The sequence below is a fragment of the Equus caballus genome, chromosome 18 (genome assembly GCF_041296265.1).
Source record: "Equus caballus isolate H_3958 breed thoroughbred chromosome 18, TB-T2T, whole genome shotgun sequence".
Lineage (NCBI taxonomy): Eukaryota > Metazoa > Chordata > Mammalia > Perissodactyla > Equidae > Equus > Equus caballus.
The window spans coordinates 4,054,799-4,077,821 of record NC_091701.1 but is presented as its reverse complement, the minus strand read 5'-3'; the positions used below and the strand labels follow the sequence as shown (position 1 = coordinate 4,077,821).

At 56.7% G+C, this 23,023-nt stretch overlaps 1 long non-coding RNA gene across 1 annotated transcript; it reads right to left on the bottom strand.

The window, feature by feature from the left end:
* Positions 1 to 9,500: 9,500 nt before the first annotated feature.
* On the bottom strand, positions 9,501 to 22,420 carry LOC102148874 (uncharacterized). The gene is made up of 3 exons (XR_002801452.2): positions 22,269 to 22,420; positions 13,698 to 13,867; positions 9,501 to 9,952 (listed from the first exon to the last, which is right to left on the bottom strand). It is a non-coding gene; the product is annotated as an uncharacterized lncRNA (long non-coding RNA).
* Between the last annotated feature and the right edge of the window lie 603 nt (positions 22,421 to 23,023).

Here is a 23,023-nt window from a genome sequence, read left to right as displayed (position 1 = left end):
AGCCCCACTTGTCAAGCCACACTGTGGCAGCATCCCACATAAAATAGAGGAAGATTGGCACAGATGTTAGCTCAGTGACAATCTTCCTCACCAAAAAAAAAAAAAAAAAAAGTTAGTATACTCTGGCAAAATAAACCAAGAACAAGAAAACTGTGTGATCCAAGATACGTTGGAACTTCCCAATGGAAGAGAAGACTAGCGTATCATATAAAGGTTTAATATAAAGGAAGCAAATAGAACAATAGCCAAAACTTTCATTAATATCAAAAGAGTTTCGATAAAAAGAAAAATATCTGTCATATCAATAAAGATAAATGGACTTAACTCATTAATTAAAAGAAAAAGATTTCAGATTAGATCATGAAGTCAAACCCAATATTGTGCCTATATAAAGCAAAATGACACCAAAAGCACAAGGAAGAAAAGAACAAATTAACTGGATTCCAGCAAAATTAAAAACTTTTGTGCTTCAAAGTACATCAACAAAAAAGTGAAAAGACAACTGACATGGAATTGGACAACATTTTTGCAAATCATCTATCTGATATCTAGAATACATAAAGAACTATTATAACTCAATAAAAGAGACAACCCAATTAAAAATGAGCAAATTATTTGTACAGACATTTCTCCAAAGAAGATATACAAATGGCCAATAAGTCCATGAAGATGCCCAATATTATTATCCAGCGTGAAAACGCAAAGCAAAAACATCAAACAGACAATAAGAACTGTTGGCGGGGGCGTGGAGAAATTGAAGCCCTCACACACTGTTGGTGGGAACGTGACATTGTGCAGCCGCTGGAGAGAACAGTCTGGCAGCTCCTCAGTGGCTAAATCACATGATCCAGCAGTCCTACTCCTAGGAGTCTATCCAAGAGAAAAAAACACCTATGTCCGCACAAAAACTCATACACAAATATTCATAACAGCGTTATTCATAATGACCAAAAAGTAGAAACAACCCAAACATCTGTCAACTTTTGAACAAATAAAATGTGATATATCCGTATAATAGAGTATTTGGCAACAATAGAAATGAATTACTGATACATGCAGGTATAAGAGACTATTTTTTATTTTTAAATCTCTTTGAAAGATAAGTCATTTAAAGCAGCGTAATAAAATATGTTGCGTGGTGTTATGGGTTGGATTCTGTTCCTTCAGATTCGCATGTTGCAGTCCTAACCCCCAGCACCTCAGAATGCGATCTTATTTGCAAATAGAGAGATGTGGTTAGTTAAGTTAGGATGCGGACTTACCGGAGCAGGGTGGGTTCCTAATCCCACACAACTGACACCCTTATAAAAAGGGGAGATTTGGACGAAGACATGCACGCAGGAAAACGCCATCTGAAGACTGGCGTGATGCTGGCGTGCCCAAGGAGCCGTCACAAGCTGGGAGAGGGACCTGGGACGCATCCCTCCCCAGCGCCTCCGGAGAGCCTGGCCCTGTCCGCACCTTGATCCGGGACTTCTGCCTCCAGAACTGTGGAACACTCCATTTCTGTGATGTCAGCCACTCAGTGTGTGGCGCCTTATTATGGTGGTCCCACCAAACTGGTGCGTGGCGTTTAGAACATGTAAAACTAAAACGAACGACAACAGTAGCACAAAGGCTGGGAGAAGGGGAGTGGAAGCATCCGTTAGAGAGCACGTGAAGGTAGGCTGTGGTGAGGTAAAGATACACACGCTGAATCCTACAGAAACGCCTGAAACACTCATAGCTAATAAGTCAACAAAGGAGACAAAATGGAATCATAAAAATATATATTTCATGGAACAAGTAGAAGAAAAATCAGTAGATACAGAAAACTAGAGCAACACTGCCGACCTCTGTGACCTAGTCGACGTTTGCAGAACAGTCTTCCAAGAACTGCCAAAGACGCGTTTTATTCAAGTGCGCACAGAACATCTACCAAAAAAGATTCCATTCTAGGCCGTAAAACAGCTCAATAAATGTAAAATTCTTCATACCATACAAAGTATGTTCTCTGACTGCAACAGAATTAAATTATACATCAATAACAAAAGAGTAAGTGGAAAATTTCCAAATATTGGAAACTACATAACACACTCCTAAATAACATGTGAGTCAAAAAATTAAAAGGGAAATTAGAAAGTATTTTGAATTGAATGACAAGGAAAACATAAAATATCAAAATTTGTGGGATGCAGCCGAAGCAGCATTTAGAAGGAAATTTATGACACTAATCACCTCTATTAGAAAAGAAGAAAGATATCTAATCTATGACTGTTGATTCTATCTCAGGAAACTAGGTAAAGAAGAGCAAATGAAATACAAATTAAGTAGAATAAAGGAAATAATAAAGATAAGAGCAGAAACCAATGAAATGGAAAACAGAAAAACAATAGAGAAAAATAATAAAACCAAAAACTTGTTTTAAAAAGAAATGTCTAGGCAGCCTATAGTGAGTTTGAGGAATTTGGGGGCTAATCACAGAAGAAGACATGATCAAGAGGTGGCAGGAGCACACACTGAGCTTCATCTGGACGGCAGTGGACAGGCTGGCAGCTAAGGGAGGTCCAGCCACCCAGGGAGGAGAGAGGCCGGGGAGCGGGCTCGGGTCCGATGACGTCACTCAGCAGCGGGATGGGGAGTCTGGAGCATGGCCATGAAGGGCAGCAGCCACTTGGAATCCTTTACAGCTCCTGTGTTTATTTTATTATCTGCGGCTACCAGGCGTTGGGTGCGGTTCCCCGGGGTATGAAGCAGACAGCCTGTAAATGGTTTAAAAATCTGCTTATTTGAGCTGTGTTTAAAACTATCGGATGGGTAAAATTTGAGTCTGGTGCCGCAGGCTTGTGAGCTAACAGGCCCCGGGCTGCTGTGAAGTGAACAACGTCAGGCCAGTGGGCAGAGGCCTCTGAGGCTTGTTATCTAGCCGTCCATCCTCCGGGCCCGTGTTGTTCATAATTTAAGTTGTGTGTCAGTGTGTAGTGTCTGAGTTTGGAGTTAGTGACAAAGCCTTTTAAAGTCCCAGAATCCCAGGAGGGTGAAAATTAGGATTTCAAAGCCTGTTTGCAGCCAGTCTGTCATGAGAACACATCAGAAAAGGAGAAAATTTGACTTGTTCTGTTTGCTTAGTCTCTAGAATGTTATTACGGCCCCAGTGATGCATGTCCCTGGTGATCTTTAAAACATGTGGCAAGATGTGTTCATGGTGCAGACGTCACTGCCTTCGCAGCCAGGAGGGAACCTAGGCCCGAGTGCTGATACACCGGTGGACGTGCGGTGACCCTGGCGAGGACAGACACCTCTCAGGGAAGGAGGGATGCTGCGGCAGAGCATGGGCTGAGGTCGGGAGCATCTGCAGCCCGCAGCGGGGGATCTGATTTTCCTCTTGGTATCGCCCAGAGCGGGCTGCCCAGGCTGGCGGGATCTGTTCCATCTCCTGGGCGTCAGCGGTGATGCAGCTTTGTTCCTCAGTGCCTTCAGTGGAGCGACGCGCGAGGGCAGCAGGTGACCGGGCCTCTCCACACAGAGGCGGGGGGTTTGCTCAGCTTACGTGGGATGATGAGCAGGCACAGGCTGATGACAGTCACAGGGCTGGCTCGTGTCAGGTTCTCACCCCACATTTTGCTGAAGGTCCTGGGAAGAGGTGGCAGGACCCGGACGGAGCTGGTCCCGGTGGCAGTGGGTGAGGCTGTCCCGGAACAGTGGGAATTGCAGCTCTCTCTCCTGGCCCGGGTACACGTCCTTCCGTCAAGATGACTGAAAACTCAGCCTCCCTTCGGGGTCAGGAGGACTCCGAGAAGCCGCAGGTCAGCCATTAACTTCTTGCCCGTGGCCTGGGGCAGCCGACTGCCCAGCACTCTCTCTTCCCCATTGCGCAGCTGGCGATGCCCTGTGGTCTCATCCCTTGCAAAGGAGCTCGGGGGCCTCTCTGCACCCAAACGGTGGCCGGGGCAGGCCACTCTGCTCTCCTTCTGTCCCTGTCCTGCTTTGCCTCCCTGGCACGTAGGACTGGCTCCTCTCCCAGCTTTCCCTGCCACCTTGGGAGAGGGTACACTTAGCCCAGCCCTTGGGGTCAGCCAGGGTCATCCCAGCTCCTGGCCCCTTCCCTTCTGCGACTCATCGCAGCCTTATTGTGCTGAGCGTGAGGAAGAGTCGAGGGACAGTCCTTGGCCTTGACCTCCAACCGGTTCTTCTTGCCAAATGTCTGGAGTTCCAGCTGCTCCCATGATCATCAAGGCCGACAGCCCTTGGCCCCCGTGGGGACCTGCTGGTCATCGTCTTCCTTTGTCGCTTTGTATCCCAACCTCATTCACCAATGCTTTTCAGACCAGAACTGAGGACCTGGCACCAAAAACGCTCTGTTGACACGGAAACGCAGGCGGCAGTTTACCTGCATGTTTCAGAGGTGTTTGGACCCATACTCTTCATTTCCCCTAATTCTCTTCCCCCGCCCATTGGCTCCTGTTCCAGCTGTGTTCGCTGGGGACATCTGCACGCTGCTCTGCCCCTGAACTCAGCTGCGCTTTCTCGAGGACTGACTGTCCTCTGTGGGGTGGCCCGCCCTGGCGGAGGTGTGGCGGAGTCGGGCTTCGCTGTGACGGTTCTGTCCTCGGGAAGCTCATGCTCAGATTGAAGCGACAAGATCTCAGTCCCATCGCCCTTTAAAAAAACACTTTTTATTTTTAAATAATCATAGATTTGTAGGACGTTGCAAAAATAGTACAGAGACGTCTATGTACATGTCACCCAGTTTTCCCCAATGGCAACATCTCACGTAACTCTAAGTGATATCAAAACCAGGAAATCGACGTCGGTACAATTCACCCATCTATTCAGACTGCACCATTTCTACACACTGTGTACCTGTGTGTGTGACTTTGTGTGTATCTATGCAATTTTATCACAACTATAAGTTCAGATAACTACTGCCACCAAGATCCAGAATTATTCCGCCACTACCAAGATCCAGAGCTATTTCATCACCACCAAGATCTCTGCACCTTCGCAGCTCTGCTCCCACGTCGTCTTCTCAGGAAAGCCCTCCCTGACCACCTGGTCCGAACATCACCCTCCTGGCCCCTCTCCCTTCCCTAGCCCTCGGAGCATCCGTCTCCACCTGGCATTTACTGGGTTGATCTTTTCCGTTGGGTCACTCTCCCCATTACCATGTCACATCCTGTATGTGTTGCTCACTGTATCGACACCCCTGGACATGTACCTGACACATAGGAGACTCAATAAATACCTGTTCCGTCAAGGAATCTGCTGTCAGAGCATGCTTGGCCCCTTACATAGGCTGTCTCACACATTCCTCAGAGCCACCCCGAAGGCTGGTCGGCGCGCCCAGCTCAAAGCGGGCGAGGGGCAGAGCTGGGAAGCACTCACTCAGGATAGCCAGTGCTGTAATTTGTTATTATTATCACAAAGCTCCACGACGGCCGTGCCACCTGCCTGCTTCATCACCTAGAGGGACACTGGGGGTGGCAACGCAGCCCAGTTGCAGGCTGAGGCCGCCCTCTGCCCATGCCAGCCTCTGCTGTGGCTTGCTGGGACCGAGTTCACAGTGGGGAAGGCTGGCCCCCTGGGGCCCTCACCACTCTCCCTGCGCAGGAGGAGTGGCCGCGATTCCCCACCGCAGCCCTTTAGTCCCTGGAGGCTGAAGACTGTCCACTCCCAAGAAGGCCTTCCTCAGAGATGCTTGGGACAGATAAAGAACTGACTTGGTCCGGGCCCCACTGGTGGGTACTCCTGGATTATGGGGAAATTCCTCTGTGCGGGGTGTGACCGTGCCCCATCCCTGCTGGTGTCTGCAGGATGGGCCAGTGGCAGGGCCCCTGGCTGCCAGGTCACCTTTCTGCAGAGCAGTGGGGGAGAGGGGCCAAGACTCACACACACACACACACACACACACACACTCATACTCCCTGTGAGGGCTCAGAGGCACTGCTGTCCCTCTCTTTGGTAGGGTAGGGCATTGCATCCTGAGCCCTGGGTGAGTGGAAGGATGCACGGACAGATGGATAGAAGAGCAGTTGAGTGTGTATTCACCCGTGCGTTGGCTCAGCTTTTGTTTATTGAGCACCTACTGCATGCAGGCTCTGCTCCAGGCTCTGCCAGCGCGTGGAGCACAAGACTGCACAGCGCCTGCTCTGAGGTCTCCCAGTCCAGCCAGTGGGTAACTGACAGGGGGAGGGGGCTCTGTGCCCACCCCCATTTCCATGGGGAACCCCTGTTCCTTCAGGGACAGAGCCAGAGCGAACAACTGTAGCAGATGGCTGCACCTCCTCGTTCTGGTCCCAAATGCAAGCCCAGACCTGGGGTGAGGCAAGCGAGGCATGCGCCTGGGAGCGGGCGCCCCCCTCAAGGGGCGCCCACGGCCCCTTGCTTGCCTCACCCAAGTCCTGGCTCTGCCCAAGCGCTCCTGCAGCCTTCAGAGAAGGCGCCGGGCCTCGCCAAGAATTCTTGCTGACCCAGGGCCCTGAGGAGATGCGGGCGCTGTCCTGGGAGCTTCCACTTGAGTGTGGGACCAAGCAGGCCATCAGGGCATCTAGAGGCAGGTGGGGGACCATGCTCATGGGTGCCGACATGTACACGTTGAGGGTGTGCCAGGGCTGTCTCAGACCAGCTTGTAGATTCCTCCTGTGACGTCACGGTGACGACAGTCCCCCTAGTCCTCAGATGAAGGGATCGATGCTAAGAGAGGGCAAGTGGCCTGGCCAAGAACTGACAGAAGTAGAGAGAGGCCACGGGGGGACCCTCTCCTCTGCTCTTTGCAGAACGTGGGGCCAGGCTGCAGAGTCACAGGGATGGCCGAAGGCTGGAGGGGTCCAGGCCAGCTCTCCCAGGAAGGGAGGACTGAGCTTAAGCCTTTGGAAGTACGTGCATCTGAACTGAAGGTGAGGGGGCGGAGAGAGGGCATTTTAGGTGAGAGCACCACCGGCTTCCTGGCATGGGGGTGGGCTGAGCCACGGCGGGTGCCGCACGATGACCCAGGATCTTGCAATGACATGGCGGGGCTTCTGTAACGTGGCCCTCACTGTACACGTGCTGTGAGACGAGGCCCAGAGAGGGAAGTGCACTGCTGAAGGCCACACCACACCCTGATGGCAGAGCCAGGGCTGGAACCACTGTTCTTAGACCAGGAATCACAGCCAAGAAAACCACCCAAAACAGAGAAAAACCCAAAGCAGTATTTCAGGCCGCCAGGTAGTGCAGTGAATAAAACTCAGCCACCCCAGCCATTCGGAGTCTTGTAGGCAAAACAAGTGGTCGTGTGACTTCCCCCTTCCCTCTGCACCCAGTGCCCCTGGTGCTGCCCCTCTGTGGCCCCTCCCCCCCACAGCAGGCCCCCCCCACCCCCACCCCGGGGCCAAGGCCCTGGGGAATCAAATGCTGGGAAAACCCCGGCTGTGACTTTCCTGAAGCTGAAAGTCAGAGATGCCAAAACAAACTCCTTTTGTCTGCCTTCACTTTTCCGTGTTTAAACGCTAATAATCTGAAAATGCAGGCATCGTGCTCCCCCGCAGGCCTGCCAGCATTGCCATGGGAGCCCGAGGGTCTGCAGGGGCTGCATCTAGCAGGGCAGCTGGCCCCCAGCCCTGGGCCCCGAGCTGCCCCGACTCGGCGTTACCCGCCGTTTTCTCTCCGTATCTCATCAAAGTTTATCCAGCCCTGATCTCGTTCTCTCAGGGGTCAGCTCTCTCCGAGGCAGTGCCAGGTGGGGGTGGCTCTAGCCCCAGAGGATGGGAGCCTCTAGAGAGACAGGTGCCACCAGAGAGAGTTCCCCCAGCTGCAGGAGGCGGTGGCTCAGGCTGTGGAGTTCGGGTCCTGGGTGGCGGCAGTAGAGAATCTTAGAGAAGAAGGACGTCGGAGTGCTCGAGTCCTCACGTGCACTCCCTTGGCCTGGCCTGGCCCCGGCCCTCCTGCTGCCTGTCCCTGTGCCACACAGGCCGGCCAGGCATCCGTGCTCTCGGCCGCCATGGACTGCAGGGCTGTCCTGGTCCCTCCCCTGCCTTCTCCCGTCAGCAGTGGGCTTCCCGGGGCCGTCTCGGGGATGAGTCTTTCTTCCCCCACTGGGAGCCTGGGGGCCTGGCACACAGTAGGGGCTCCATGGTGGTCACAGAACTGAGAAGGACCCAAGCGCCCTTTCCTCCAGGCTGCATTCTGGGCAGTCACCAGTCACGTGTCTGCTCTGGGCCTCGTCCTTCCCACGTGGCCTCGGATGCCTTGAGGGACGCCAGGAGAGGCTGTGCCGAGGGTGGGAACCCAGACAGCCTCATGGGAGTGGCCCCCCAGTTAACCTCTCTGACATTCTGGCTCCTCCTCAGCCTGACGAGGATAAGGCTGCGTCACCTCTTATGGCATAGGGGGCATTCCAGGAGATCAAGAGCTGGCAGAGTCCCAGCGCACAGGAGGGGTTTAGTAATGGAAGGTGCTCTTCTGTATCAGCATCTTAGAAGGCAACACCAGCCAAGAGTTCCTGAGCACGCGCCATGTGCAGACGCTGGCCTGAGAGCCTGACACTCAATCCCACCACGGGCTATGCAGCAGGTGCCTTTACTGTCCCCATTTTAGAGAAGAGAAAACCAGGCCTCAGTGAGTGACAGCTGGACCCTAGCCAGGACCATCAGGTGTCGCCTGCTGGAGGTTACGCCATGAATTCTTCAAAGTGCCAGAACCAGCCTTTGCTTGCTGGGCAGCACTGGATGCAAATGGTCCCTCTGCCATCAGCGCACACTGGGGAGGAAGAGGATGGTGCCCCGGGCCCTGGCAGCCTCAGCCCAGGGTAACACAGGCACACACATGCATGCACACATAAATACGAAAACACACATGCGAATGCACACACCTGCTCACAGAAGGTGGAGGCCTCTGCGGAAGCAGGGGCTCTGCCAGGCTGTCACACAGGTCAGAGCTGATGCTCTGTCGGTGGGGGGGTGGGCAGGGAGGGCCAACGTCCTTGTTCTCAGCTTCCCATCTCTGGCTGGGAAAGGGGTGGAGGGTCCCGGGTGGGCAGACGGAGTCGAGCATAGGCTGGGGTGTGTGGCTGCCTCCACAGGGGGGAGGCCCAGCTGGCCGTGGGGCCGCAGGGGCAGCTGAGCTCTGCAAACAGGAGGCCCAGCCCAGCCCTGCTTGGCTGGACACTGCGGACCTCGCATTGCTGGAACCAGTTGCTCAACTCTGACCCCCTGAGGCCAGGAGGGCAAGCGCAGGGCTTAGCAGGTGAGCCTGGCTCAGGGCCGGAAGGCAGAGGAAGCCTGGGGAGGCCCAGATGCACCTGGGGCTCGACAGCCTCCACTTGTGGATGCCCCTGGCAGAGCAGGTCACCCCCCAACCCAGTACCCTTGTCACCAAGCCCACTGCCCCCAACCCCCTCCAGCAAGTAGAAAGGCCTACCATCCCAGCCAGCATGATGCAGCAGAGCTTTTCTGGGATGCTGGAAACGTTCTACAACTACACTGCCCAATAGGGTGGCCAGAGGCGGCTATGGAGCAGGAAACAGAGCTGGTGCGACCACGGAATTGGATTTATCATCTGATTTAATTAAAGCTGAATTCAAATAGCCCCGGAAGGTGGTGGCTGCCCCAGTGGGTGGCACAGCTCTGAATGGGAGCCCCTGGGAGGACAGAGGGGCTGCGCTGTGGATGGGCGGAGCTGGGCTTGAGGGCCAGCTCACTCGCTCGATGGCTACGAGCCACTCCTGCCCACGTAAGTGCATCCCACAGGCCCCCACAGCAGCCAACACCAGTTTGAGAGCCCAGGCCGGCTCCTGCACACAGGTGTGGAGATCCAGAGCGGGGGTGGGGGGGGTGGGGGGGGTGGCCGCCAGTCACCTGCCTGCACTTGAGTCCTGGGCTGCAGGCGTGCCTCAGTTTCCTCATCTGTAAAATCGGGCAGGTGCAGTGCTGACTTGATAGGGCTGTGATCCCTGGCAAGTGTTCTGAGGATGAGCCAGCAGGTGAGCCGTGAGCAGCTGTATCACAAGTTGAACATGTGTGGCTCTATCACCATGGGCCCTGCAGGCAGCCCAGGCACTGGGATTTCCCACCTCTGCAGCTCACAAAGGCACCGAGAGGACAGCTCTTGGGGGCTTGAGCCAACGGCTCCGATGCCTTGGGCCCGGAGGGGGTGCAGGGCCTGGTCGGTGTGTGTGTGCAAGCTCAGCATTTCACAGGGATCACTTGGAGCAAGGGGGCTCAGCTCACCCAGGGGCCCCACTCTCATCTCACCAGAGATAACATTCCTCCCAACTGGCAAAGCAAATCCTCAAGAAGTGGGAGAAAAATGTTAATGAACTTCAAGTAAAATTCCTTCCCAGGCTTGTCAGTCTGGCAGGTGGCCCCTGATCTGCTCAGAGAAGCCTGCAGGCCTGAAAGGGCTGGTTCCTGCAGGGCCTGAGGACCCGAGGAATCCCAGGACTGAGCTCAGGATCCTGGTTCAGAGAGAGTGTCCCGGGTCCACGCCAGGACACAGGTCAGACTTCCTCCACCAGACTCCTGTTGCAGTCTCCTGTGCTTTTGTGAGAGCCTGAGCCTCTCCAGCACCCACGATGGACTGGCACCACCTGCTCCATCTCTGGGCTCCCTGTCCACCCGCGGACCAGGTGCTGCTGTTACCAGCCTGCGTGCTAGAGAGGAGGAGACTCACTTCCAAGCGGCGATCGAACTCGCCCGAGCCACAGAGCTGCAGTGCTAGATTTGTGCCCCGGGCTGCTGGGCTCCCAGACCCAAGTGTTTCACCTCTTCTGGCTGCCTGGTCTACACAGCCGGAAGTTCCTCAGGGTCAGTGACCATGACAGGCGCTGGCCCAGACAAGAGACACAGCATCATAAGCTAAGACCTTCTTTTTCTAAAAAGAAACATGATAGAAACTTCTCATCCAGGTGCACACTGCCCCTCCTCCCAGGCATCTCCTCCAGGGGCAGGACAATCTTGCCTCCAGCGGTGTCTGTCGAATTTGCTGTCGAATTTCTGCACTATGAGCTTGTTCCTTCATCACCCCTTTTTCATGACAAACCAGTATTGCCAGACTGACCCCGCCTGGCGGAGTGAGTTTACTGAACTACATTTTGGTGTGATACCAACTGTGTGCTTTGAGGATGCCGTTCAAAAACGAGCTGCAGAAGCTCACTGTGTAGGGATGATGTCAGCACACTGTCCCCTTGTTCCATAAGACCCTTTATCTGGAACCACAAGAGAAATTACCTTCAAATCTCAAATTCAGGAAAGCCTGTGCTTCTGGACAGTCAGCTTGTTTTTATCTTGTGGAATCTGAGCACCTCAAGGCTGCCCATTTTCCCTCTTTGCCTTGGCCTCTAGGAAGCTCAGGATCACATCTGCAGCCCACTTCTAGCACTATAGCGCAAGCTTTTTATGTACCGACTTTGCCCTGTTTCAGTTCAGACTTTCATTTCCCCCTTTCCTCGTTTACTTTATATTTTCCTGTTCACGTACCTTTTTAAAATCACCTCAAACCCATTTGCAACGAGAGCAGGGTAAAAATAAATAGCAAGCTATGATTGATTGTCCACGGCATTTACCAGACTAGGCTTTGGATGTTTTTGGTCATTTCCAAAGGTCAATTCCACTCAAACCGAAGGGCTCAGTCTGGAATGAGTGCCCTGCCTGCCGTGTGCCCAGTGTGACGGGAAGCACACTCGGGCATGTGAGTTCTTAGGACTTGCCTGACAAACCACACGCCCAAATCTGGAACATGGGGCTGGGCCGGGCATACGAAAAGACAGGACAGGAGGTTTATAGTCTTCACTGTGATACCAGCCAGCTGTGTGACATGGGGGAAATTGCTTCACCTGTCTGAGCTTTGTGCCCCTGATATGGGAATGTAAACATGGTCTCAAGCCCTGTTTAAACAGCTAACATAGGATTCCTACACATTACCGTTGATGGTATGGGAGGGCTGGAAGTAGACAAACTGAAGGCTGGCTCACCCAGCCTGTGACCTGGAGGTTTGGGCTGGACCACAGGGTCAGAGTCATGCATTTGGGGTGGGCCCTGTGGGCCATGTGAGCATCCTCACAAAAGAGCTGGGTGATATAACCTGACCTTATCCGACAGCAGGTCAGAGAATTTTGGTTTCTGCTGCTTCCCACAGGACCTCTGGCAGCTCTGCTCCCTCCTCAGAAGTGTCCCCTGGCGGCAGGGCCGTCAGGTCCTGGGCACACACGCCCGGCACCCAGCCGTGCTCAGCTGCCTGCCGGCACTGCAGGGGCCGAGGCCTGCAAGCGGGTCCCTGGTCTTAGTGCAGTCCTCGGCCTTCCCTGCGCAGGAACACGGACAGACGCTCCTGTTTTCTGCTCGTTTAGCAGCTTTGTTTGCTCGTTGAGCTCATTTGTGTATCTGAATTTGACTCTGTGAATGGTGTGAGGCTGGAACCTAAGGTTACTTTTTACTGTGAGTCACTCTTGCCCCAGCCCCGCGCGCTCACCGTCTGCCTGTGCCCTCTGGGGCAGAGCGCCCTTCCATCAGGTGCCACCTCCCACGTGGCTGTGGGCGTGGCCTGCTGTCTGGTTGGTTCCTTGGGCCTATGTGTTCCTTTTGCTAATCCCGCCCCCTCCCCCGTGTCCCGGCTTTCTGTGCTTGACTACATGCTTCAGATTTTTATTTTTAAAGTCACTGATTTTTTTCCAATATATTTTCATATTGAGATAAATTCATATAACATAAAACCCACCATTTAAAACATTTTAAGATGTGTGATTCAGTGGCTATGGTCCCTTCACGATGTTGTGTAGTCATCATCACTGTCCGCTTCTAGAAAGTTTCCATCACCACGGGAAGAACCCCACCCCTCAGCGGTCTTGGCTCCCTCCCTCCCTGCCCCTGGCGGCACTAACCTGCTCTCTGTCTCTGCTTTGTCTTGAACATACGTTATCATTTCTCCTGGGCATGTATGTACAAGTGGAGTTTCTGGGTTATATGGCAATTGCACATTTTTTGTTTGTTTTTTCTTTTTGCTGAGAAAGATTAGCCCTGAGCTAACGTCTGTGTCAATCGTCTTCCACTTTACATGTAGGTCACCACCACAGCATGGCACAAAATGGCATCTAGTGGAGGTGCCCAGGGCTCAGGCTGGGGCTGGGGGCGGAAGAAGGGGCTCACAGGAGTCTGCAGGGTCAGAGGGGAGGGGTTGTTTGTAGTCTGTGGCTGCACTGCAAATCAGCCAGATGAGTGGCTTGGAGCCTTAATAAGAATTTACTGTGTTTGCAGTTGCTGAGGAGGCCTGGCCGAGAGTATCCGTGAGGCTTGCTGTTAGTGGGGGCTGCATTATCTGAACTCTCGACTGGGGTGGGAAGACCCACCCCTGAGCTGGCTCGCCCTTGTGGCTGCTGGTGGAGGACCTGCCCCTGAGCTGGTTCACCCTCACGCGGCTGGCAGGAGGCCTCAGTCCTCCCACACCTCCTTTCCGTGGGCCATGTGAGCATCCTCACAAAATGACTGCTGGCCTCTCCCCGAGGGAGCAGTCTAGGAGAGCAAGGCGGGCAGCAATGTCACAACCAGAAATCACCCATCATCACTTCTGCCACATCCTATTCTTTACAAACAAGTCACTGTGTCCAGAAAAGGGGCGTTCAGCCCCACCTTTTGAAAAAAGGAGACATGTGGACATGTTTTAAAACCGTCCCAGGGGCTCAGGCCACCGCCGGGACAATCCCCATGTTTTGCAGCTGTAGGAAATAGCTTTTACAGAAAGGGACTCACCCAAGGCCACGTGGAGAGTAGCGGCAGAGGTGGATCACAGCCCAGGTCTTCGGACCACTGGCCAGGAAGCCTTGGTCCACAGCACACCATAACGATTCGAATAATGGCTAACGGACGTCTCTGCATTCCAGACAGTTTGTACGTATTAACTCATTAGCTTCCACAGTGACCTAGAGTGAAGGTACATTTTACATAGGAGGAAATGGAGGCACAGAGAGGTTAAGCACCTTGTCCAAAGTCACACAGCTGGTAAGTGGCAGAGCTAGGATTCAAACCCTGGCATTCTGGCCTGCTCCTGGGGGCTCACAGGTGGTGGGGGGAACGTGTCACATGCAGACAGACTGAGCCTGCCCAGGGCTCAGGTGGTGAGAAGGGGAGGTCAGGGAAAGCCTCACTGAGGAGATGACATTTGATCAACGATCTGGAGGAGGTGAGGGAGCCGTGTGGACATCAAGAGTGTTCTAAGAGGAAGGACCAGCAAGAGCAAGGGCAGGAATGGTCTTGGTGTGTGAGAGAAGATGGGGAGGCCGGTCGGCTGGAGTGGGATGGGCAGGAGGGAGCGGGGTGGCAGGAAATGAGGTCGGCTCGTGATCAGGGCCTGGCAGGGCCGGGCTTTGCCTGGAGGGTGGCCACGGAAGGTGTGGAGCAGAGGAGGATGTGAGCTGACGTGGTCAGGCTGTGGTGTGTGGAGAGCAGACTGGAGGTGCGGGCGCAGCAAGGGACCATAGGCATTAGAGGGAGGGCTGGTGTGGTTTGGCCCAGGTGGGGGCAGTGGGGCATGGGGAAAGAGCAGATTCTGGGCGATTCTGCAGGTGGAGCCACCAGGATGAGCTGAGGGATGAGATGTGGGTGGAGAGACGCGGCGACAGACAAACAGACACCTTGGGCCAGGTGAGTTTGTGACATCCACAGGCAGCTGGGCAGATGAGCGAGAAGGCAGGTGGACCTGCCAGGCTCGGGTCTGGGAGGGAGATGGTCTGATTACATGCACTTGGTTTCCAGCCCCTGTTGATTCTTGTTGGAGGTGGAAACCCTCCTTTTGAAACAGGAGCAGAACCTTCTGGAGTTGGGCTGAGGCGAGGTGGCCGCTGGTGAGCCCTGCCTGTCCAGGCCTCTGAGATTGTCCTCAGAGCCCTCAGGGATGCTCCGAGGGCCGTGCTGAGCCCGGAGGAGGGCCTGAGCACCACCCTTCCTGGAGTTTGCCTCCCTCTGGGGGCAGGAGGGTCCTAGCATCCAACAGAGGAGGCTGCTGGGGGCTGGTCCCCAGGAGTGACCCAGGAGTGGAGCCACCCCCACCCTGTGGGGCGATGGCCCAGGTAAGAAAGGGCTACTGGCACAGAGGCTGGAGGGCCCTGGGAGCCCCGAGGCTGGCCTCTGTCCAGAGTGGGGACCCTGGGGGCAGTGAGGACCAGCGGCTCAGCCGGGTCTGGGGAGGGACATGGGACATGGAGCCAGGGATTCTGCCCTCTTCCTGACCTGCTGCATGTGGCCGAGGGACATTAAATGTCCCCAGCGGGGTGCCTGGCCGAAGGGACTGTTGCATGTCCTTTCAAGGTGAGAGGCTGATCCAGGACTGAAAGGGAAGGGGAATCCCAAAGTGCTGGGAAGTTTCCCAAAGTTTGTCAGCACTAGGCAGTTCCTTCCATGTTCATCTCAGGAGGAAAAAACTCAAAATGCCAGCACGTAGGCTTAAAGGGGCCCTTCAAGGAAACCCTTCGAGGTTTTTCCTGCCTCCTGAAGATGACGAGACTATGAGGGTCCCCAGGGCAGCCTCGGCCTGCAGTGCTGGGACGGTCCTACATGGTCTTGGGGTCAGAGAGAGCCGCCCTGAGAGCCGGGCAGGAGTCACTCCCGGGGCACAGATGGGGACAGTGAGCCCGGGATGCTGACGATCTTCCCAGACACACACCAGGAGGCAGCGAGCACACCGGCCCGCTGGACACGACGGCCCAGAGCTGCTACACAGGGACCCGGGGACACTGCGACCAGCAGGGTGACCTCGGGGGGTCGCTTTGCCTGTTTGCACAAACAGGACAGTGGTGGTCCCCACCACGCAGACTTATCGCGTGAGGACAGAATGAAGTCATCGACACCAAGGGCTGAAAACGGGCCTGGCCCCTCACCCGCTCTCAGTTAGTGCTCATCAGTAGAGTGTCTGTTCTTGTCATCCTGCTCTGCTGTGCACACCTGGCTAGAGGGCTGGAGCACTGTGTGGGGGAGCCCCGTGTCCATTCCTGTCGCTCCTCTGCTCCGGCTCCCACCGTGGCTCCCTGTGGCCTGGACGTTCTTTGTCAGTGCTCTCTGTTGAAGTCCCACACACGCCATCACGTTCTCCCCTCTGTCCTCACTCCACAGCCCTCTATGGAAACAGACCCACTGTGTGCTGGCCCTGCTCCAGCACCTCCTGGCCGTGGCCGCAGCTGCTCCCCAGGCCCCACCCTCCCCGGTGAACTTCAGCCTGGAGGCTGAGGCGCTGCTGGCCTCTGAGGCTCAGCTGGGAAGGAGGGAAGAAGAAAGTGTCAAACATTTCCCTCCAAAATGTCATTTGGACAGGAAGCATGTGTCCCGTCCCTCGTCCCGGCTTCTATACGCTGTGTCCTGCACACAGCGGCACTTCTCCGTGCCTGCAGTCGTGTGGGTGGGGCCTGCATAGCCAACCCCAGGTTCTGGAGGAGGGGAGACACGTTTTGTGCTGTCATCCAGGCAGTTGTTGCCCTCAGGCCTCCTCCCAGGAGCCTCTCCGGTTGCCTCCCTGACGCTGCGGCCTGGGTCTCTTGACCCCCGCTTTCTCCCCTCCAGGAGCCTCGCACACACCAAGCCCTGAGCAAGCGGCTCTCTGCTGAACTCTGCTGACATCCGTCCCGGGACCAGGCAGCGGGCTGAGCTGTGTGGGTGCTTCCTGTGGAAGGACAAGCACCGACTAACAGAAGTGCATGCGTCCTGGGGCTGTGTCACCTGCAGGACACTCCTCACTCTGCTGACCGCACTGCCCCACAGGAGGAGTTTCTGGACTTGCCTTAACAGAGAGGGACAGTCAGATCTCAGGGTCCTGGCGTCTCCTGATGGCTGAAGGGCCTTGGAGACAGGCCAGTCCCTTATTTGCGCTGCACGCCCTCTCCACCAGCCCAGACTCCAGGGACAGGAGCTCTGTCATTTGGGCTCCGCCGTTCCGTCCTGAGAAACCCGCAGTTCTTCAGCGGTTGTGGTGGAGAGCCATACTCCGCCCTCCCCGGGGCCCTGACTCCCCCTGCTCCCTGCCCCTTCCCCTCCTGGCTGGCTGTCTCCCTGCACACACTCTGGTTTCCCTCCCCCTGAGACCTGACCCCTTTCATTTTTTGGGCAGGTGGGAGAATTTGCTCCAGGCTGGGCTCATTGTGGAGGCTGAGAAATGCCTCAGGGGAATGAAGGCTCCAGGATTCCGGATCTCACGGATAGGGGCGTCCCCACGGCCACCCCTGGTGCTCCCGGGAGGGGAGGCTGGGCAGTTCCCAGCAGGTGAGCTGCCTGACGTGGGAGCATGGACTCGCCCCGACTCAGCACCACCAAGGACTCACACCATGCAGGATCCACGGAGCCTTTGGGATGCGTGATTCTCATCCTAAGCTCGTCCTCCCTTTTTGAAAATCCTCTGTCCAAGAGTTCGTAACTGTCACCAAGGGCACAGCAGAAGCGTGTAAAGAGGGCCAGCGGCTCCGGTGGGACCGTGTCTACGGTTCTGGAGGACGCTCGCTGCCTTCTGCCTGATCCAGAGCGCATTGACTGTTCTGCCACGAACATCTTTGACGAGGGAACATTCACGGAAGGAACCTTCTGGGCCTCTTCGCCCTGGAGCGGGCAGCGGCACTGCCCGTGTCATGACACGTGCTGGCACCGTTGCCAACTGTCTCCACGGTGGCCACCCTGGCTGTTGGGGCACATGGCCTGGTCGTGTCACATGGAATGTCCCTCCTCGCTGGGCCTGCTGCAGAGGGCTCCCGGAGCCCCTCCTGTTGGGACACAAAGCTCTCTGGGGAAGCCTTTCGGCAAAGACAGGAGATGCCGTCTGCACTCAGTGCACGCGAGTCTCGTCGTGACGCGAAAGGAGGGAAGGGGGCAGCCACTCACTCGGTCATCTGCCTCTTCATTCAACAACACGCACTCTGAGCAGCCCTGACGCGTTGGGTTCAGGTTCAGCGATCTCACCGCTTCTGAGGCCCGGGTTCATTTCCCAGTCTCAGAACCACACCAGCCGTCTGTCAGGAGCCACGCTGAGGCTGTGGCTCACACAGAACTGGAAGGACTTATGACTACAGTGTACTACCACGCACTGGGGCTTTGGGAAGAAAGGAAAAAGGAAGAGTGGAGAGACGTTAGCCCAGGAAGAATCTTTTCCACTGTGGGGGAATTGAAGTGGCCACCCCAAGATACGTCTCTTTGGCATGAGGGTTATTTTGGGCTGGCTGCTTTCAGACACTGCAGACATTGGAGAAGCTCTGAACAACAGAAGTCACCCTTTGTAAGAGCTGACTGCTTTCCAGGCCTGAGCTGGGGGATATCGAAGTTCGGAGACGCAGAGCACAATGCACCAGCGGAAGTGGTCCCAGAAACAAGGGGGTGCTGGTCCACGTCCCCCCAAGCCTCGCGCCTGCCTCTGTCTTGTACGTGCCCACCACCGCAGCCTCCTTCTGTCTGGGACGCCTCCTCCGATTGCTGCGGTCAGAGCCTGCAGCCCTCCCCACTAGGTGCCACCTCCCTTTAGACTGCCAGCAGGGGGTGAGCGTGTGCTGAGCTGGGCACGTCCTGCCTCTGTCCCCGGCACAGGGGACTGTCCTCCTGTTGGGTCCCCGCCTTCTCTTCCCAGCTGGGCTGTGCTCTTCCAGCGGGATCCATGCCTCATTCCCCTCGGGGAGCCCGTGAGTCTGGCCAAGCGCCCAGCATGTGGGCTTCACCGAGGGGGAGCCTCACGGGCAGAGGATTTGTGGAAAACCGAACCAGTCAGTGTGAGTAAAGCCCAGGGAGGAGGTGGGAGTGCAAAGGGCCGCTGGGGAGAGGTCACAGAGGGTCCGAAAGCCCACTGAAGCAGTGGGACTGGCCCTGAAGGGAAGGGGGGCCCTGGACAGATGCCGGGAGAGCACCACCGGAGGACCAAACTCTGGGCTGTTAGGTGTAAAGAAAACCACAGCGGGGGACCCGAACGGGGAGCAACAAGCCTCCCAGCATGTCCGCAGCCCTCCTCTTCCTGGCCCTGGCCCTGCACTCCGTGGGCGCAGGGAAATCTCTGCCCACTCTCCTGCTGGGACCGTCCCGAGCCGTCTCGTGAGCACGTGGAAAGACTGCACACAGTGCCACCGGCCTCGCGAGCAGCAGCCAGCGGCCTCCTGGCCATCCTCAGGCTTCTGAGGAGCCCCTGCGGAAGCTCCCTGATGGTTGACCCTCCCTCTGGAGCCCCAGGATGTCTGGCTTCCTGTCACCTCCCCTGGAACCTGCAGCTGTCCGAACAGCCCACACCTTGTTAGCGCTCTTAGGGGCCTGCTCCGCATCACCGTCATCAAAAGGAGAAATCGTCCCAGTGCCCAGGGCCAAGTCCTGCGATACAGTCGGAAGACCCATCTGCACGTGGAAGTGACCTGAGGCCGCTCGGGGGCCCACACCCTGCCACCCCGACCCCCCAAGGGTGGCTCACGGACTCGGTTACCCTATCTGGACCTCTTGCTTGTAGTCATAAAAGCCACAGGCTCGAAGTTTCCCGTGCTGCTTCTGGAAACGTCAGCTAGTGTTAGCCACGGTCACTGCCTTTCTGCCCTCCACTGTGGCTCCCAGCCGTGTCCCTTCAGACCCGCATTAGTTGCTAGGAGCGTTACCCCAAGAATTCTGAGTCACTTCTCCACCTAGTTGTTCTGATCTCCTCCTCGTGCTACATCCCTACACGCGTCTCAACCTGGAGCCCGCCCAGCCGCCGCTCTGCATAAGGAGGGTGCAAAACGGAGCATCTGTGACACAGCTTTCTGCAGCAGCAAGTTTATTACAAGACTTGGAAAACCGAGGACTTTCCGAGACCCGACCGTCAGCCCCTCAACGTGGAAGAAGAGACGGAGAGGACGGGGAGGGAAGCTGTCCTCTGGGAAAAGCAGTCCAGGCTCTGAGGTTCCACCTCAGTGGGGCCAAGGGGCAGAGCGGTAGCGAGGGTGGCCTCTCCTCGTGTCCCCCAGGTGGCTCCAGGCCGTCCTCTAGGTTCCCCGAGTGTTTGGACGCGATGCTTTGGAGGGTCCCAGAGGGGCCAAGTCCCTTCCGAGTTGAATCTCTGCAGAGAGCGCCGCCGCGGTTGGCACAGCTCCCCGGTTGCTGGAGCGAGTCCTCTCACCCGCGTCTTGGCACACACGCGTGTCCTTCTTGCACGGCCCCCACTCACAGCAGAAGGCGTCTCCCTCTGGCCGAAGCCCCACGCCCGGGGCCAGCTCCGGATTCTGCGACTTGCTCACTGTGCGCGGACAATGCAGGGGACAGCTGGACCTTTGCGCTGGGACCGGACCTGCTGGGACCTCACTGGGGCCACACCCTGTTCCGCTTGCCAGACCCGATCCTGATTGGCAGGCAGCAGCACAGACCTCGGAGCGCCTTGAGCAGTCTCCAGGAGGCGCCCCCTCGGCCCTGGTTGTGGCCAGATGGCGAGGCCGGGGTCACACCGTGGGGCTGCCCCGCCTGCCGGGACTCTCCTCGGCAGCTTCCCTCCTGGGCCCCACGTGTGGTGCGGGCGCTGTCAATGGGGGGACGGCCCCGGGGTCCCATGGGGGGGCCGGGCTGGGGGTAGCGGGGCCCCAGTCCAGGCTGGGCAGAGTACCATCAGGCTCGGCGGCCTTCGGCCCTGACTGCGGCTTCTTGCTGGGCTGCTGACGGCCAGCCTCCCGGAGCCAGGTAGGCAGAACTGGCTCACTGCCAGCGCGCCGGCCGCGGGGCTCCAAGGCCCTCCGCCACGCCGTGCAGTGTGGTGAAGCACGGCAGCACTGGGCCTTGTTGGATGGGAGGGAGCTCGGGGGGCTGGCGTGGCCACCCCCCTGCGGCTGATAGGCCTTCAGCATCTCGTTGGTCCCCCAGGTGGCCATCGTGTCAGCAGGCGGCTCCCTGTAAGGCCTCAGCCTCGGCTGGCTCCAGTTGACCCACGGGTCAAACATCACCTCCTCCAAAGTCTTCCTCTTCCCAGGGTCGAGGGTCAGCAGGCCTCTGAGCAGCTGGGCGCACTGGCACGACACCAGCCTGGGCGGCGAGTAAGCCCCCCTGAGCGTGCTGCGCTGTATGGCGTCGAAGTCCTCCCCCCAGAATGGCAGGGACCCGGCAAGCATGGCGTGGAGCAGCACGCCGAGGCTCCAGACGTCGGCCGGGGGGCCGGCGTAGGGTTGCAGCCGCATGACCTCCGGGGCCATGTAGCCGGGGGTGCCGCAGAACGTGCTCAGCGGCCCGCCAGGGTCCAGGCTGCAGAAGCCGAAGTCGGCCAGCTTCGCGCTCCCCGCCGGGTCCAGGAGCACGTTCTCCGGCTTCAGGTCCCGGTGTATGACGCCCCGGCGGTGGCAGTACTGGAGAGCAGAGACGAGCTGCCGGAACCGGCCTCGCGCCTCCTCCTCCGTCAGGGCGCCGTGCTCCATCAGGTGGTCCAGCAGGTTGCCTCCGCGCACATATTCACTGATGATGAATAGTGTCTCCTCGCTTTCCATCACCTCCACCAGCCTCAAAATATGGGGGTGACACAATCTCGCCAGACCCTGGGTTTCACACAGAAGTCTCTTGTCAGTGGCGGCGCTCTAAACATCATACCCAAGAAGGAGCTGGGGCAGGGGGCCCGTGGCCCTGAGTGTGAGTGTCCAAGAAAGGAGGTGCTTGGGGTGTGGATGGCTCCTGGATGGGTCGGTTTGTATTTGGAATGTGGGCCCACGAAGGAGGGCTCTTCCTGGGGTGGGGGTGCGACAAGGGAGGCAGGAGGCTGAGCCGAGGGGACTTGGGACAAGGCGTGTCCCATATGCACATTCAGCCCAGAGGTTAAAGCCTCAGGTTTCCAGAAGCTACAAACATGGCCCAGACAAGGCTCAGCTCCGACGTCACCTCCTCAGAGGAGCCTTCCCAGCCTCCTGTGTCCACAGTGTCGGCCTCCCACCCCGGTCTCCCTCACGTCAGCCCTTTCATTCCCCTCACTGCGTTCAGAGCCAGGCCCCCCGCTCAGTACCCGCTCAGTGGGAGACGGGCAGGAGGTCAGGGTGCCCCTTCATTCAGAAGCTTTATTCTTTTCCTTTTTTGTTGTGAGGAAGATTGGCCCTGAGCTAACATCTGTGCCAATTTTCCGCTATTTTCTGGGCGGGACACCTGCCACAGCATGGGCTGATGAGCGATGTGAGTGTCTGCACCTGGGGTCCAAACCTGCAAACCTGGGGCCGCTGAAGAGGAGTGCAGGAGTTTAACCACTATTTCGCCGACCCGGCCCCAGGATTCTTTTGATAGCCTGTGGCAGAAACCCAAGGGGCTTGAACTAGCAAACGAACAAAGCAGGAGAGAACGATTTCTGTAACTAGGCCGTCTAAAGGCAGAGAGCTTCAGGTGAGGCTGTACCTGGGTGCTCGACGCCATCAGCAGGGATCGGCCCTCCCAGCCTCTTGGCTTGGCTGCCTGCCCTCTGTGCTGCTGTCCTGCTCAGGGGGAGCTCTCCACCGCCACTCCCGGGCTGGCCTCAGCACCCATCAGCAGCCCAACAGAAAAAGAACTTCTCTTCCCCAGGATTCCAGCCCTAACTGCTCCCCGTTTCCCAGGTGGGAGATGGGGTGCCTGGCCGGGCCAAGGTGGGACCGGCTCTGAGTTCACATCAGCCCCGCCGTCGGTTCCCCTTTAGAGAACCCAGCAGAGATGGGCTAAAACTCAAGGCCCACATCCCCAGGGCCCTGGGTCCTTAGTGACACTCATAGGTAAAGGCTTGTTTCTGTGACCTGTGACCCCTTGAGCTCTAGAGCCAAATGGAATTAGCAAATTGTTCAAGTCCAGATGGGCTCCCGCTGGGCTCCCACTAAAGTCATGCTGATCCCAGGACTTTGAAGTCCTTTTACAGAGAAACTAGCGTCCAGAAAATATCCAGAAACCGAGGCTTCCCACGCCCAGCTCCTCGGCTCCCTGACGTCAGAGTGCACCTTCCCCCGTGGAGACAAACAGCCGAGGACGCTCATCTGAGAAACCCTCTGTCTCCTCGGCTGGAAGCAGCCCCAGACGCAGGCCCATGGGAAAACGCTGACCAGGAAGGCCACGGTACCCTCCTCTACCTAAAGCCCCAAATCAAAAGCCCCACCCGTTTCTTAACGGGGAGCTAGCAATTTGGG